The sequence below is a fragment of the Triturus cristatus genome, chromosome 7, assembly GCF_964204655.1.
Source record: "Triturus cristatus chromosome 7, aTriCri1.1, whole genome shotgun sequence".
Classification (NCBI taxonomy): Eukaryota; Metazoa; Chordata; class Amphibia; order Caudata; family Salamandridae; genus Triturus; species Triturus cristatus.
Window position 1 is genome coordinate 121,826,056 of NC_140590.1, and position 16,109 is coordinate 121,842,164.

General features: G+C 46.1%; 1 long non-coding RNA gene across 1 annotated transcript in view; it reads right to left on the reverse strand.

The window, feature by feature from the left end:
- LOC146809002 (uncharacterized) overlaps positions 1-14,294 on the reverse strand; it is a 41,389-nt gene extending 27,095 nt beyond the window's left edge. Inside the window, exon 1 of the long non-coding RNA XR_014965517.1 lies at positions 14,232-14,294. This is a non-coding gene — a long non-coding RNA (uncharacterized LOC146809002). The remainder of the gene's footprint in view (positions 1-14,231) is intronic.
- Positions 14,295-16,109: the final 1,815 nt, after the last annotated feature.

Genomic DNA, 16,109 nt, shown 5'->3' on the forward strand with positions numbered 1-16,109 from the left:
TATACCCTGAACACTTGGCACTACTAACTATGACTCAGATCCCCACCCAGGGCAAAAACAAAAACTAATTTCATGGACCACTGTATTTAGACGGGATCCAGTGCAGCCCTTCAGTGAGGTACTATGCTTCCATGGGAGCCGTCATACAAGCAGCGCCCCATAGTTCCCCAGGACGGGCAACGTTTTCAGAAAGTGAAGTTTGCATTGTCCTGCAGGACCATTCGGGTGAAGCTTGGGCTGCGGTACTCTTAGAGCACAGTGGTACTGCTATAAAATGAAAAAAATGAGTAATTGTGAAATATATGGATTGGGAGTCAGTGGCAGGTATTGGTCCTGCTCTCACCCCCCACCATGCACAGGCAAATGCAGTGCAGTGTGTGACAGGAGTTTGGGCATCTTCAGGGTGTTGGACATATGGCCTTGTCAGAGGCCAACCCAATAAGCAGGGGTGGTGGGTGAATATGATAAAGAATTCAGTTCAGTGCAAATAACAAAAGTAAAGGTGGCATAATAGCTAGGTTTGGTAATAACATCTTTACTTTAAAAAAACACGACAAATTCACTGAAACAAATAAGGTTAAGTGGTCGTAGTTAGATGTTGAAATAATACAAAACAAACTACAACTTGCTCCCCTGCTATGCACTTTGTATAACCACACATACTCGATCACTCATTACTTTTTTAAAGGCATCATTAATAGCATCTAAAATGACATAGTTGATGACTCCTGTGGGATGCCAAATTAAAAAATAGAGTGATCTGATTGGCTGAGAGGTCCTTCCACATCATTGAAAGAGCTGAAGGGATATGGAGGCTTGGTCCCTGTCTTTTGAACTTGTGCTCATGGGGGGACCCAAAGGGACCCATATCAGGCCAAAAACTAAAAACTAAAAATGCACCATGGCTCCGGTAATACCCTCGGCACAGCCCCTGTGAAGCACTGAGGGACTCCTGTGGGAGCTGTGATACAGTAAAACTGTGCAATATTCAATATCTGAAGCCTTCCTAGTCTTGGGGTGCCTAAGTTGACACTTGAGTTACAGTACTGCGGTATTGCAAAAAAAGAGTTATATTAGCTATTAAATTAAAACAAAAACGAATGTTAAAAAAATTAAAATGAATTGAAAATACTGAAATTCACAAGTTATTGTTTATTGAGCTAACTACAACTTACTCCCCCACCATTATCTGTTTAGGACCTCACATAAAAAAACATAATTGTAGACATTAAACAATCATTGTGAAACCATCTAATAGGATTTGTGGCCTTGAAGTAATTCAACACACTACAGCTGTGGAAAATGTTCAATTAGCCTTAATGGTGTTACAGACTTAAAGACTTCACACGACTTACAGTTTTAAGTCAAGAGGTAGACAGGTATACCTTTGCCACTCTAAAGGCACTTTCTTCCATGCCCTATGCACACCACTCCGTAGTTTAGCAAAATACTCCACATATGGTGCTGAGTTGGGCACATTATTTCAACACCAGTGAGAGATAAACCACCTCTAAGTGGACATCTCTCCACTTTACATTATTCAACAATCTCAGATGCCTTATAATTTTTTCGCTTTAAGCCTCAACCTACTTTCAAACATACCTCTACAACCCACATTTAGTGTGCTCAGCCTTTATCTTGCTGAACAGGGTGTAATACTTGCAACCCAACCTTTAGTGATTTGTAAACGGTGTACCACTTAACTTTCAACATGAACCATCATGCTTACTTCCGGGGCTCACACTATTTCTATCCTATGAGTCCGTTCCTGTGTGCTCAGTAACTCTATGCTGATATAACTGTAACTTGATGTCATCAATGTTGTCATTTTTGATGTCATCAGTGATGTCACCAATAATGCCATTTGTCATATTGTAAGTGATGTAATATGTAAGGTCGTAAGCAGTGCATAATCAGTTACAGTTAGTTTACTAAGCTATAACTGATGGATTTGAGAGTTTCTTTGTTTTTTAAATGTTATCTTTTATCTCATTCTGTCCCCAACAATTCACTTTAACTCCACTGTAATGTCACTTTAATCTTTGCTTTTCAGTGAATTTACAGTTTTTAAAAAAACATATTCTACATTTTGTACGTGTAACTCCTGGTTGATATAGGGAGGCTCACTGCACATTGAGTCTATTTCCATCCAACAATCCAGTAGGTTACCGGCATTCAGGAGAACATCTACCACTGTTGTACTCTCAATAGAAAAAGTGAAATACCTCTAGGCCCGATTCACAGAACTAACTTAAGACAAACTCCTAAACTTACTACCATTTTGATATTCACAGAAGGCACTTACTAATTTTGGTATTCACAGAAGTTAGGAGTCCTAACTTTACTACTCCTAAACTGAGAAAAATCCTAACTTTAAGACTTTCGGTATTCACAGAAGGCATTTAGTAGTCCTAAAGTTAGGACTCCTAACGTCTGTGAATACCGAAATGAGTAAGTGCCTTCTGTGACTACCAAAATGAGTAAGTGCCTTCTGTGAATACCAAAATGGTAGTAAGTTTAGGATTTTGTCTTAAGTTAGTTCTGTGAATTGGGCCCAGGATATTTATCATAACACAAGACCTATCCAAACCTAAAGTGAAGCATTGATGTTGACCATTGGGCTACACCCAATGTATTATAAAATGGTGAAATCTATATGGCGGGTGACGATTATGTTGTTGCGTTATCCTTCCTTCAACACACCTACCCACATTTCACTGGCCAACACTTGCACACTTCTAGTTTACTCTTGTTCACATGTTTTCACCACTGCACTGCCCTCATGAAGAATTGACAATTTTCTAGTATTCAACCACTTTCCATCCTCCAGCTTCACCACTGATGTTATGTCAACCACATCTTTCTTTGGCCTTGAAAACATTGAGTTCCCTTTTGGCTCTATACAAGACAATTCTACTCTCACCCAGTCACTGAACTTCACTGTCAAAGACTTCCCAATTGAGTTTGCATATTATAGCTGTGCCAACTTCTTTCTGTCTGGCCGCTCCTGCTTATCTCAATCGATAATTGGCACCTGCCTGTTCAAGTTCTCACTAACTTGGATGTAGGAATATGCCCCTCATCAACATATCAAAGATAAGAAAACAGTTTCACATTGGTAGTGGCACATACAGCCTGTGGTAAGATCTTGAGTCTTACCATAATGGGTTACCCAACAACTACTAAGCATGGCCTTAGGTGTGATCAAATCCAACTTCTCTATGCCTAGTGGTGCGACACAGGGATTGGACAAAGAGGACGGCTTCCAGGCTCCATGCCCACAACCCAGGGAGCAGCTTAACCCCACTGCACAGAGTCTACACTATGCAGAGAATGGACGCAGAGCCAGGTCATGCTACCAAACCTTCTTGGAGCCAGCAACACCGACTGCGCAATGAATTCTGCTGTGTGCTACAGTGGTTGCGCACTGGGCATCTCCTGCAGCAAGGTCCTGTGCCCTTCCCCCCTGACATGACGTCAAAAACCCACTGCACATGGCCTTCTGCACAGAATGGGTTGGGTGCAGGGCCTGGCCCAAAGTTAGGACCAGCACATTTCCTGCAGTGTAATGCCCAACCTGTGGCCTAAATGCCACGAGATGCCAAACCCAATCTGTGCATGCTTTTTGGATGTTTCTGGTAGTGGTTTGGTGCACAGACCGTCCTGCAGTTAAGTCCTGCACCCAAAGCCAGAGAGGGACTAACCGCTGTGAGAAGCCACCAAAGGAGTTGGCCAAACCTCACAGTGCACAGCCTTCAGCCATGAACATTGGGGGTTTACCACATGATGCTCAACAACCTCTGAACATGGCCTTCTATATAGCAAGGGTTGGAAGCAGGGCCTGACCTGTGGCCATGTACTGCCCCTAAGGATCAGTGACATATTATCAAGAACACAAATGTCATGATGCATAACTATCTGATCGAATATATTGTTTTCCTCTACATATAAAGGTTGGTACAAAAATGTAGAGAAAAAAACATATTGTTTCAAACTAATATTGTTAAAAAAAGACAAATGTTGATTTTTAAAAGAAATATATAGGTTAAATTAGTAAATATTAAATATCAAATATTTTAATATATAACATAACTATAATGTAAAATGCATAAACTTAAGTAACATTTTATAATATGTATATATATATAAAATTACATAAACATATATTTAACATAACATTATTAGTAAAAAACTGATATAAAATGCACATTATACCTACTGGCGGTCACCAGTAGGTAGTAATAGTTATGACCTCGTTTCTATTCAAAAAGCGTTTTTTTCTTTTGCCAATATCTTTGGCACCGTTTGATGAGTCTTTGCAAATTTTATAAAACTAATGGGGCGCTCCGGTCAGCTCCTGTTGAAAGTTTCGGGGTGATTGATCAAGAAGGGGGCAGATTTCTAAAGAAAATTTTGGAACAGGCAACAGCCTGAACTGCTGAACGGAATTATAGCACATTTGGTAAAAAGGTAGCTATTGGTTCAGAAAGCAACCTTTTTTTCAAATGGTGTAAATCCGTTCAGTAGTTCCTGAGAAATTAAAAAAATAAAAATGTATATATCTGAACACCGAGGAGGAGTCGTGACTCCTTCCGAGCATGAGCTGACTTCTGATTGGCTGCCAACACTCCAAATCAGGAAGCGTTGACACCCATTTTGTGACTCGGTAACTGAGTCAAACAAAACAGTGGAAAAAAATTGAAAAATTTGAAAAGGGGGCAGGTTAGAAACACCCTGACCCCCTATGCCTGCTCAGGGGGTCTCAAAAGGACCCCCAGGCCCAGAAAAAGCCTTTTTTCGGTTTTTTAAAAGTCCAGATGAGAAAATTAAAACAAAACAAAGCGCTGACTCCAGCGCTTAGTTTTGTATAAGCCCCCGGGTCAGCCAGGTCCCGGGTCAATGCAAAGTTAAATAGCGGGGGCACCCGCAGCCCCGTGGACTGCCACCTCCCGGGGCTTTAGTCGGTATGTGTTGGTGGGCACGCACCCCCCCACAGTCCCAGGGACAGCTACCTTCCCGGGGCTTAAATGAAAATAAACAACTGTGGGGGGGCTCCTGCCCCCCCCCACACTGCCACAGGAAACGCCACCTCCCCGGGAAACTAATTATTTAAATATGGGGGTCTGTTGTGGGACCAACTCCTCCCCGGGGCTTTGAAAAGCTGGGAGGGCCCTTGATGGCACTAAGGACCACCACCCCCCCACAGCCAGCTCCTGCAATGTCCCGGGGTGCCCACCCCAGGACGTTTCCGTTAGCTATGGCAGGCTGGGAGCACGGCTCCCACCCTGCCATAGCAAACTCCTGCTTTGCTTCGTTTAAGCGAGAGCAGGAAACCTGCACTTGCTTCAATGAAGCAAAGCAGATTGCTTTTGAGCAAGGGGAGCTGTATGTTAGCAGCTCCCCTTGCCCAAAAGCAATGCCGGATTCTGCAGGAGGCGGGGAGCCGGCGGGACTGTGGGGGCATTGTGGCTCCCCCCATGGTCCCCAATGAGAGGCCGTGCCCCAGGGGATGGGGTCCTGAGGCCAAAAATGTCCCGGGAATGGGGCCACTCGGCCTTTCTCCCCTTAAAAAAGAAAAAGAAAAAGGCATTGGGCATGCCCCAGGGGATGGGGTCCCCCGGGCCAGAACTGGCCCAGGAGAGGGAGGTCACGCAGATCCCCTTCGTAATAAAAAAATTAGGCTTTGTCCCAGTGGATGGGGTCCCCGGGGCAGATAAATGGCTCAGGAGGAGGGCCACTCGGCCTCCCTACATTAAAACACTAACATAAATCTATTATTGGCCATGCCCCGGGGGATGGGGTCCCTGAGGTCCAAAACATATTTAAAGAAGGGGGGGCTACACAGCACCACTCAGCAAGCACGCCCCCCTGGAACGTTCTAAGTTGAGGAATAAAGTACCCTTGAATACCCAGGGTCCCTAGGGGCCAACTAGCCCACCAGGTACATCCAATAAGGTCCGCACCGCTGGATTGAGAGGTGGTCCAAGGCCACACCCCTTTTTACACCATTCTGCAAACGCGCCTCTTAGTGCACTGCTGCTGGGGTGATGAGGTCCTCTTGTGACCTGAAGACCTCAGGACTACAGTGGACTTCATCCCCCAAATAGCAGTGCACCAGGAGGCATGTTTGCAGAGTGGTGTAAAAAGGGGGCTTGGCCTCGGACCACTCTCAGCAAACCAGCTGTGTGGGACTTAAACCCCCAATTTAGAACCTGCCAGGAAGGGTGTTGGCAGAGTGATGGAGAAACGGGGCATGGGCTATGTCCAGCTTTCAGCATTCCCACTATCTGGGACACTATCTGGGACATACTGGAGGTATCAGGTAGGCTAGTTGGCCCCTAAGGACCCCCAGCAGTGAAGGGGACTTTAATCCCCATCCAAGAGCGTGCCAGGTGCGTTTGCAGAGTGGTGGGGAATGGGGGCGTGGCCTGCTGTGACAACACTGTGTGGGACTCACTGGAGGTAATAGGAGGAGTAGTTGGCCCCCAAGGATGTCCTTGGTGGCCAACTACCCCTCTTGTTACCTCCAGTAAGTCCCACACAGTGGGATTGCTAAAATGCCTTCCGAGGCCATGCTCCCCTTTCTCCACCACTCTGCAAACGCGCCTCCTGGCAGACTACAGGATGGGGGATGAAGTCCAATTTACTCCTGAGCGACTTTGGGGGCCAAGAAGCTCTTCTGGTACCTCCTGTAAGTCCTACTCAGCGTAATTCCTGAGCGCTGGTTGGAGGCCCAGCACCCTTTCTCCAGCACTCTGCAAACGTGACTACTAGTTAAAGAAGTGTTTGCAATGTAATAGGTTTTGCATTTGCGAGAGTTAGAGCTATTGGCGATGTAAATGTAAATTATTTTAATAATGTTTTTCGGAGTGGAGTGGATGTACGTTGTGTGTAGTGGAATTATGTGGATATAAAGTATGTGGTATTTATTTTATAGGAATTATGTAGAGTGGAATTATGTGTTATGGAGAGTAATTATGTGGTATGGTAATCTGTGTTGTGGAGTGGTAACCTCAGCTTTAGTCTTTCTCAATTCCATAGAAGCTAAACTATGAACTCAATGAGACAAAAAAAGAAGGAATCACTGAGGAGTACTTCTGGACCTAGTTAGAGGTATGAGCAGGGCCACTGGAATTATGCGACGGTTTGGCTGCACCAACTTTTACACAATTATACATTTTCCGCATTAGCCACATAATTCATCATCTGCTGCCTAATCTGCAGATTTGAACAAAAAAAGCATTGTTTTTATCTCAAATGCATCAAATGCTACCAAAAATGCAGCGACAAGTGTTACAGCGTGGTGGAAGGCCCTTTGCAAAGCTGGAATGGTCACTTGTTACTTACTGCTAAATGTGGGTGTAAAATTGGTACTAATGGTGTGTAAGCTACTCTTGCTACTTCTGCACCTCTCTTGGCTCTTTCTGCATTTCTGTTGCTTCTTTCTGTACCTTTCTTTCTTTTTCTGCACTTCTCTTTCCTCTTTCTGCATATCTCCTCTACTTTCTACACCTCTCTTGCCCCTTTCTCGACCCCCTCTTCCCCCTTTCTGCATGTCTGTTACTTCTTTCTGCACTTCTCTTGCCTCTTTCTCCACCTATCTTGCCTCTTTTTGTAAATTGATACTTGTATAGCGCACTACTCAATTCAGTTCAATTCAATAGTTCTTTATTCGGTGGTTAAAAACCATCATAAAAGAATACATATATATATACAAGTTAAAAAAGTATTAAATCATTATACAAGAACATTGACTGTGTCTATTAACATAAAATAATTCATTATTCACAATACAGACATCATAAAAAAAACAGGATCACGATTACAGGTGGGGGGTCCTACAGGGTTCATGACTAGGGCTACCCTCTGGTTACCCTTAGTCTTAATGCAAATTTAAAAAAACTAATAACGGAACACAAGGTTAGCGGGTCGCTGGCCCTTTGTAGGAAGATCAGTGCATCTTTGGCTCGAGTGAACCTGGCCTTTTTTAGAATTTCCTTTAAAAATCTACGTCTTGGAATTGCATACAGAGGACATAGAAGTACAAAATGAAGGGTGTCCTGCGGAGACTTATTGTCGCAGCCGCAGGCACCCTTCTGCTCAATTGAATGTCTGAAACCAGCTGGTTCAGCTAACAAAAAAGGTAAAAAATTGAGCCTAAAATGTGACATTAAAAACCTTTCTTGGGCATTATGCACAACTCAGAGGTAAGGTTCCATCCCGTCATTAGTTTCAAGTCTACTGTAGATGCTCACTGAGGGTTTGGCCCCTTCCACTGAAGATCTGACAAGCGATCTTTGGTCCAAAAAAATTCTTTTGAGAGTCTGCTTATCCTGTGGGGTAATCCCCGAATGGTTTAAGTACAAATCCTTGCGACCAATGCTATCCAGACTGGATTTCACATAGGTGAGCCATGGGATATTCGAACTTTTATCCCTCCCTAGGCAATCTGTTAGGATCTGCCTGCTTAGTGCGGCTTCAGGGTTAAGCCAAATTCTCAGCCAGGCCAGAATTGGTCTAAATTTAATTAAGTCCTCTAAATAGGGTCGTCCTAGTTCTCTGTGGACTATGGCGGCAGCTGTGCAATTGGGAACTTTCAAAATTGAACGGAAAATTTTGTTTTCTTCCCTTTGCAATAGGTCGAGGTTTGTAAAACCCCACACTTCTGAACCATACATGGCTTTGGGGCAACACATAGAGCCATAAAGGTTCATTGATTGTTCCGGGGACCAGCGGCCAACTCTCCTACCATAGCCTGCTATTGCCCCAGTTGATGCCACCAATTTGCCACACCTTTCCTGTACCAAAGGGGCAAATTTCAGAGACTCATCAAACAGCACACCTAAATATGAAAAGGATTGCACCCTATCTAGCGTATAGTTCCCAATTCTATAAGCAAAACTGGTCCGTGGTTTATGACCTGCTGTCATGACATAGGATTTTTTTAAGTTGACGGACAGGTCTAGCGAACCCATGAATTCAACAAACCCATCAATTAAAATCTGGAGGCTTTTGGGGGTGCGCGCCAGAAGAACCGCATCATCTGCGTACAGTAGCACCGGAATGTTGCGTGTTCCTACCCTTGGGCAATCTGTTTTTAGGTTGATGAGAGACTGTTCTAAACTGTTAATATATAACAAGAATAAAAAAGGGGCCAGTATGCAGCCTTGCCTGACACCGCTAGTACATTTAAAAGAATCAGTCAACCCCCCATCCATGTTATAACGTACTCTGGCGGAGGTCTCTCTATGCAATTCCCTCAGAGTGCAAATTATAGCCGGGTCAATACCTAGATGACTCAACATCGCCCAGAGCTTGTTCCTGTTTACGTGGTCAAATGCCGCGGCCAAGTCCATGAATCCTAAGTAAATGGCTTCTTTACTAGTTTTCGTGTACTTGGCGACCAACATATAAAGGTTCAAGCACTGGTCGCTAGTGGACCTACCGGACCGGAAGCCATACTGAACATCCGAGATGATATTGTTGTCCTCGGCCCAATCGGTCAGGCGGTTCAGGATAGCTCTTCCTAAAATTTTAGCTGAGACGTCTATCAAGGAAATTGGGCGATAGCATTGGGGGTTGTCTCTATTGCCCTTTTTAAAAATGGGTACTATAATGGCCAACGACCAGGACCTAGGCAGACCTTCCACAATTGCCGCATTTAATACTCTAGTTAAAATGGGAGCCCATAATTCCACGTTACTCAGGAACAGATCCGGGGGGGTCCCATATGGGTCCGGGGCTTTGTTTTTGGTTAATCCCTCGATGCCCAGGGCTATTTCTTCCAGGGTGAACTCCAGGGTCTGACCCTGCATAACCACCCTCCTCTCCTCTATGCTATCCGCCTCCCCATGGTTATACAAGCCCTCAAAATGCGCTGTCCACTGCTCCGGTAAAATATTTGTGGCAGCCGAGGGGTATTTATTATTTTCCAAAATTCCGTTATGTCCATTTTTTCAGAGGCCTCCCTCAAGGCCGCCTACGCTTCCCCCTGCAGCACTGCTTTCCTTTTTTTTAGTTCCTCCCTACAATTTAGTCTGTACATGTGGACTTTTGATAGATCCCTAGGTTTACTACTGAGGGCTTTTTTTAACTTCCTCAGGGCTCGTGTGCAACCCCCATCAAACCATCTCGGTAAATTTGAGTTGGATTTTATTGTGGTCTTACTCCGCAATAGACCATCCACCAGTTTGGTTACTTCGCCAAAAGCGTGTATTAAACTGGCCCCCTCAACTGAAAAATCTAAACACTTATCTATAAATGATTTGCCTTTGTCCATTAGGTACCTGTAAAATCTTTCGCCATCTAATTTCGCCCACCTAAGTCTCCTGCCTTGGTCCGTTACTCTCTCGGAAGTACCCTCGACTTCAGTCGACTTTTTTTTAGCCAGGTGGAAGAACTCCATAACCAGAGGATTATGGTCACTAAAGGGACTCCACTCAATTCCTACTTCAGTAATTCGGTGCTTTAAGCATCTGGAAACAAAAATATAATCTATGTAAGAAGAGCACCCTCTCCCTTTAAAAGTAGGTGGGAGAGTGCCGTCTGACCCCACTGGGATCATATCAATCATGTGTTCCAGGTCGTAAGATAAAAGGAGCTTTCCCATTTCTGTACCCGTCGGTGAGTGGCTAAAGTGAGGGCCTTTTTCCACTGGGCATTGCGACCAATTTGCATTAATAGGAAACAGTAGGGGGCATAGATGACAATTCAGGTCACCCACAACTATTGTCAATGGGGTCAGGGCGCCATTAGCGGGCGCCAACTCTTGGCTCAATCTATGGTCTAATTCCCCCAAAATGGGGCTATCATTTCCAAGAGGGCCAGTGTTATACACGTTAAACAACACTAGCCTTGACCCTTTGCTTCTGAGCCTTAAAGTTTGGATGTTCCAAGCAAACCCGTCCACACTGGACTAGTTGCCTTCTATTTTTAAGTCTACATATATAGACAAACCTCCTTTGGCTCGACCTGAGGAGGATTTTTGTGCTGGGATAAAAAAGCATTTATATCCTGCCATGTGAAATTGGGAGTTGTCTGTTACCCAGGTTTCTTGCAGGCAAATTATGTGGAAGTGGGCCATATATTTCTGCCAGTCCACGTTATCAAATTTACCTGCCAGGCCAGCTATATTCCATGAAAATATTCTCAGTCCCTCTTCCACACTATTAACAGGCCCTAGCCCTAGCCCTAGCCCAGGCTCCCCTTGAATAATGCTAGGCAACCCCATTTTAGTCCTGGGTGGAGACTTCTGAGAATTCTTACCCTGCTTTGTTGGGTTTGGGGCTAAAGCTCCTGGTCCCGAAAGTGTATACGAGCGTTCCTTGGGTGAGTAATTAAAGGCTACCGAGGTCTTTATTAGGCTCCTACGCCAACCCACCTCTGGTGACACTAGACTAACCTTATTGGTCAAAGGAGGAGTACCTGATGTCCCCCCTCTTTTATCTAAACCTTCCCCAACCAAGGTGTCCGGGTTAACATTTACAATGTTAATGGCGACCTGTTTTAATGAGATACATGGGGTCATTAGTCAATCGTTTTAATCTAGGGACCTTAGCGGATTAAACCTATTTGCCCAAACTGGGTATCCGCCTTCCCGGGTTCCTATCGTTCCTCGTGTGCCATATGGGGCCCTCATTGGGGTCCGGTATAAACCCTCCCCTCTTCTCCATATTTCACACGGCCCCTCATAAATTTCCTGCTGCCTTGGGTAAAAATAACTAAGAGGCAGCGGCTTTATATCACTCGGGCGCCCAGATGGTCCCTGTCTAATGATATGCTCAACCACCCCTCTGTTCCTAAAATTGGCGATAATGCAATTGCCTTCTATGTTTTTGTGTCTACGTCAGTGGCGGCTGGTGATCTGTGGAAGTGGTAGGGCGTATTTTTTTCCTTGAACTCCAGCAAGTGAATTAAGCCAGTCAGCTGGACTACTAGGAGGGCTGGGAGTGGTTAAAGAGAGATAAGGTTGGGGATTGGTGAGGTTGTTTTCCCTGTCAAATTTTGGGAAAAACTGTCAGATAGTGCATTTATTTTACAAACATTTTTCACCTGAATTTGCTCAGAAGCCATAGGCTGTAAAAGGCCACTCATTAAATATTTAAGTACTTTTATAGTGTGTCAAGCCAAGGAAGCCTGAGCCTTCCTAAATTAACTTAAGTTTTTCCCAAATGTGCAGTGGGTTCTCCCCACCCCTGAAAGCCCATAATTCCCCATATTGTGCCAAGGACAGCATTTTGTCTTAGGTGCCCCCACCCCATATTAAATGGGTGCCTCTTTATGGCAATGATTACTGCCTGTGCCAGAATTTTGCCATTCTCGCCATCCATATACCATGGATGACCTGTGTCCAAAATGTACCTGCAATATGTCGGTGCCAGCATTTTACCATGGCTGTCTGCCCCTGCCCCGCTCCACATTAATCATGCCAAGAATGATGTCCGGCATGCTAGCACCAGCATGTTGCTAGTCGTGTAAAATTACCTTTAGTGTGCCAGCCTTATGCCAGTGGGGCCCCTTATGTCATAAATGACCTCTAATATACTAGCTCTAGCATTTTGCCATGAGTAGTACCCATGCTAAGAGTTACCACCAATAGGCCAGTTCCAGCATTTTGACATGGGTTGCTCTTATGCCAAGAATAATGTCCAGTGTGCCCACTCCAGTGTTTTGCCACGAGTTTACCACATGCCCAGAATTACTTGTAGTAAGCCAGAGACAGAATTTTCCTATGGATGCCCCATATGCAAGAAATTCCTCCAGTATGCCAGCATTTTGCCATAAGTGTCCCACACGTCAAGAATTACCTTAACATACCATACCAACGCCAGCATTTTGCCATGTATAACCCACACGGCAATTATTATCTTTAGTATGCCTTGGCAAGCATCAGGCTCGCAAGTACACACACATACACGTGCACATGCACACACTCACACACTCACAGCCACTCACACACACATGCATTTTTTTACTTACTTTCAACTGGCTGCGCCTCTGCATTTTAACTCCTCGGCTACTGGTCCATGGGCCCTCAGAACAGGCACACCGCTGAGCCTGCCTCAGGCACTGGAGCAGGAATCCTAGGTGAAGCCTGCAATGCACATTACTGTGCACTGTGCAGGCTTCAGCTTTAAGCCTGAGTCTTCTTCACCTCATCCCTCCCGTCTCGTCAGAGTGAGGTGGGGTCCGTAAGGTTCCTGGCCCCACACCACCCTGAAACGAGCTGGAAGCGGGTCAGGTGAAGCCTGATTGACAGGTAAGACTGGGCACCGCAGGGCTTCTCCCTGAAGCGCCTCGGGCTACCTACAAGGGGGATGCTGGAGTCAGAGCATCACAAATGGGGTGGGATGTAGGTGTGTGAGACCCCTGAGGCAGGGGCTGGGACTTTGCTGAATTCTGCCGATCTCTGAAGTGCTCTGTGTAAATACTTTCAGCTTTAGAAGTGACTCAAATCGAGTTAAAAGAGAAATCGAAAATTATACAGCCACGATGCGGCGTAGTGACAAGCGTCTTCTGAGTTAATCATATACCCTTAAGGGAGCATCCTTCATGCACTGTATCATCAGTGCGCGCGCTCAGAATTCTTAGTGCCTTATTGTGAAATTGGATAAACAAGGCCCCCGTTTAATCCCGACTGTGGGTGTCCCGGCTGATCCAGATCTCGTGTGACATCCCCAGGGCACCAGGGGTTATTACAGAGGCCATTTGTAGCGGAGAACCTCTCCCTCTCTGGCCTGTGCGCCCTGTTACTCCGAGGCCCGGCTGACGACACCGAGTGATGTGCAGTTTCCACAAGTGCATCACTACGGTGACCCCGTTCTCCCAGCAACAGCATCCCCACATGACCTGGCAGGTAATCTCTTACATGGCATCCGCGTGCAGCCACCGCGCGCCTCCGGGCTAATTAGCATGAGGGTTGATAGAAACAACTTGCGTATTCTTGGCCTCTATAAATAGCTCGTGGGACGTCTGCCTGATGGCACATTGTCTAGGCCAAGCAGCAATCGGACCGTGCTGTCTAAGGCCCGTCGGTGCCAGCGGCATTTACTCCCTCGCAGTGGGAGGGGCAGCCAAGCCACCAACATGGCGTGTTCCCTTTTTCATTACTGCCAGATCTCGAGGCTCGCAAATCGCAATATGTGCAGGGGGGGTCGCGTGAGGCAGGGGGGGGGTCGCGGGGGGAGAGTGGGGTTAAAAATACAGTTAATAAAAAAAATGGGGACACTTACCTGACCGCCGGGTCCGCGCCGCATCTGCTATGTGTTCCTGTGCCGGGGTCCGCCGCCGCTTTGGCGCCTTCGCGTCATCCAGTCAGGGGAGGAGGCGGGATCTTACAACTAGAAGAATGTTCTCTGAGCTGAGCTACGTGACTACGTCAGATCAGGGTGAGCCGAAAATCCGACCGAAGTCCTGGAAAACCAGCTGCTTCAGGTAGCGCCTGCTTGCCCTCACCACTGCCTCACAGACACACTCTGCACATGCGTGACTTGGGCGATATTGAAATCGAACGAACGTCCACCACACGTCATGCGCAGGGTGTGTGTGTGTTTGTACAACAAGGCTGGGCTGCACTGCAGTGCTAAGTACACTGTGTCAAGGTGTCTGACTGTCTTAGTGTCTTGTCTTCCTCCGCTCCAACCCCGATCCTCGTCGTCCGGAGGCTGGTGGGGCAACGCCCCATTCGCCCCTATGCACCATCCGCCCCTGGTCTACGTCCTATCCAGTTCACTCTCCTGACTAATAGGATTTCCCCATCTTGCTTAGGTGCTAATGGTCTATTTAAGGTCAACCAATGGATTAGTTTGTTTTTTAACTCCTGGTGTGTTTCGCTCTGACCATGTTTCAGTTCCGGGGTCCCAGCGAACACCACCACGAGTGGACATGACTCAGGTGGCAGGTTTATTGTGGGTAGTACATTGTTGGTGTTTGTTGTTGAAACCCTCTCTATGTTATGTACTGGTCGCTTTGAGGGAACCGCAGACAATTGAGATAGCCTTTCCTGCAGGCGTGCGTTAAGTTCAATAGGGGGATCTATACCTCTATCGCTAGAATCAGTGACCTTCTTCCCTTGGGGGTGCGAAACCGGGGCTTTGTGAATCTGTGCAGTTGTTATGTGAACGACCTCTTTAGTGCTGGTGTTCGTTTCCCATTGGGGGGCTGCGTTAATAGCTAGGGTACTAATCGGAGTGCTTAGTTCCCCTCCTGTACAGGCTTTTTTCTCCCTATTTTTTAGTTCGCTCATAATTTTATCCAACCGGCTTGTCAATGGTTTTAACTGATTTATGATGAAGGTTTCTAATTGGGATTGTAAATCAGACATAATTTGCGACAGCCATGTTGGTGGCTCTGTGGGAGAGGTTGTCTGTACTGCTCGCTCAACCCCAACATTTATGCTACTCAGAGGGTGGAAGGGGCTATCAATACTTTTTTTAGTCTTCTGCTTTCTGGGGCAGCCTTTCTTTTTCTTTTGTATGGTGGCACTTTTAGATGGGCCTGTGGCCTCCCTCGTCCTGATGATAGGCGGTTGGGCACAAGGGATATCCTGCTCATTTGGCTCTGGCAGTATGGGAGATGTGATTAACATAACCTCCTGATCATCATCAAGAGTGCCTATGTGTGAGTCAGGTACAGAGTTTGTGGAGAGACGCCTTTCTGTGCGCTCGATTTCACTCGATACCACCCCTAGTGCTCTTTTAAGCATGCGATCAATGGCTGTGGGCTGCATGATGACAGGGAATGGCGAACTAGTAACAACTTTATGCGCCTTGGAGACAGGAGGCGACGACAATTTTGCCCTTGTCGAGCGTTTGACCGTTTTGCCTGCCATACTCCCAATGCCAAGTTACCCCAACCCTTAGAATTGTGGTGGGAGAATGGGTCACTCTCCTTCAGCCCCGAATCTAGCCTCACCCACCGTTGTATAACATCAGTTTTAGCCCCACCAGCCCTGTCGCCACTAGCACATGTAACAATGCAGCAAAAGTAAGGGTCTCAATGTCAGTGTCTTCAATGTAAGGGTCCGCACAATCGACTTACAACACAGACGTATGCCAGTAATAAAACTCACGGGACGTGGCCCAGCCCGGCCTCCTTTGGCCCCGGACGGC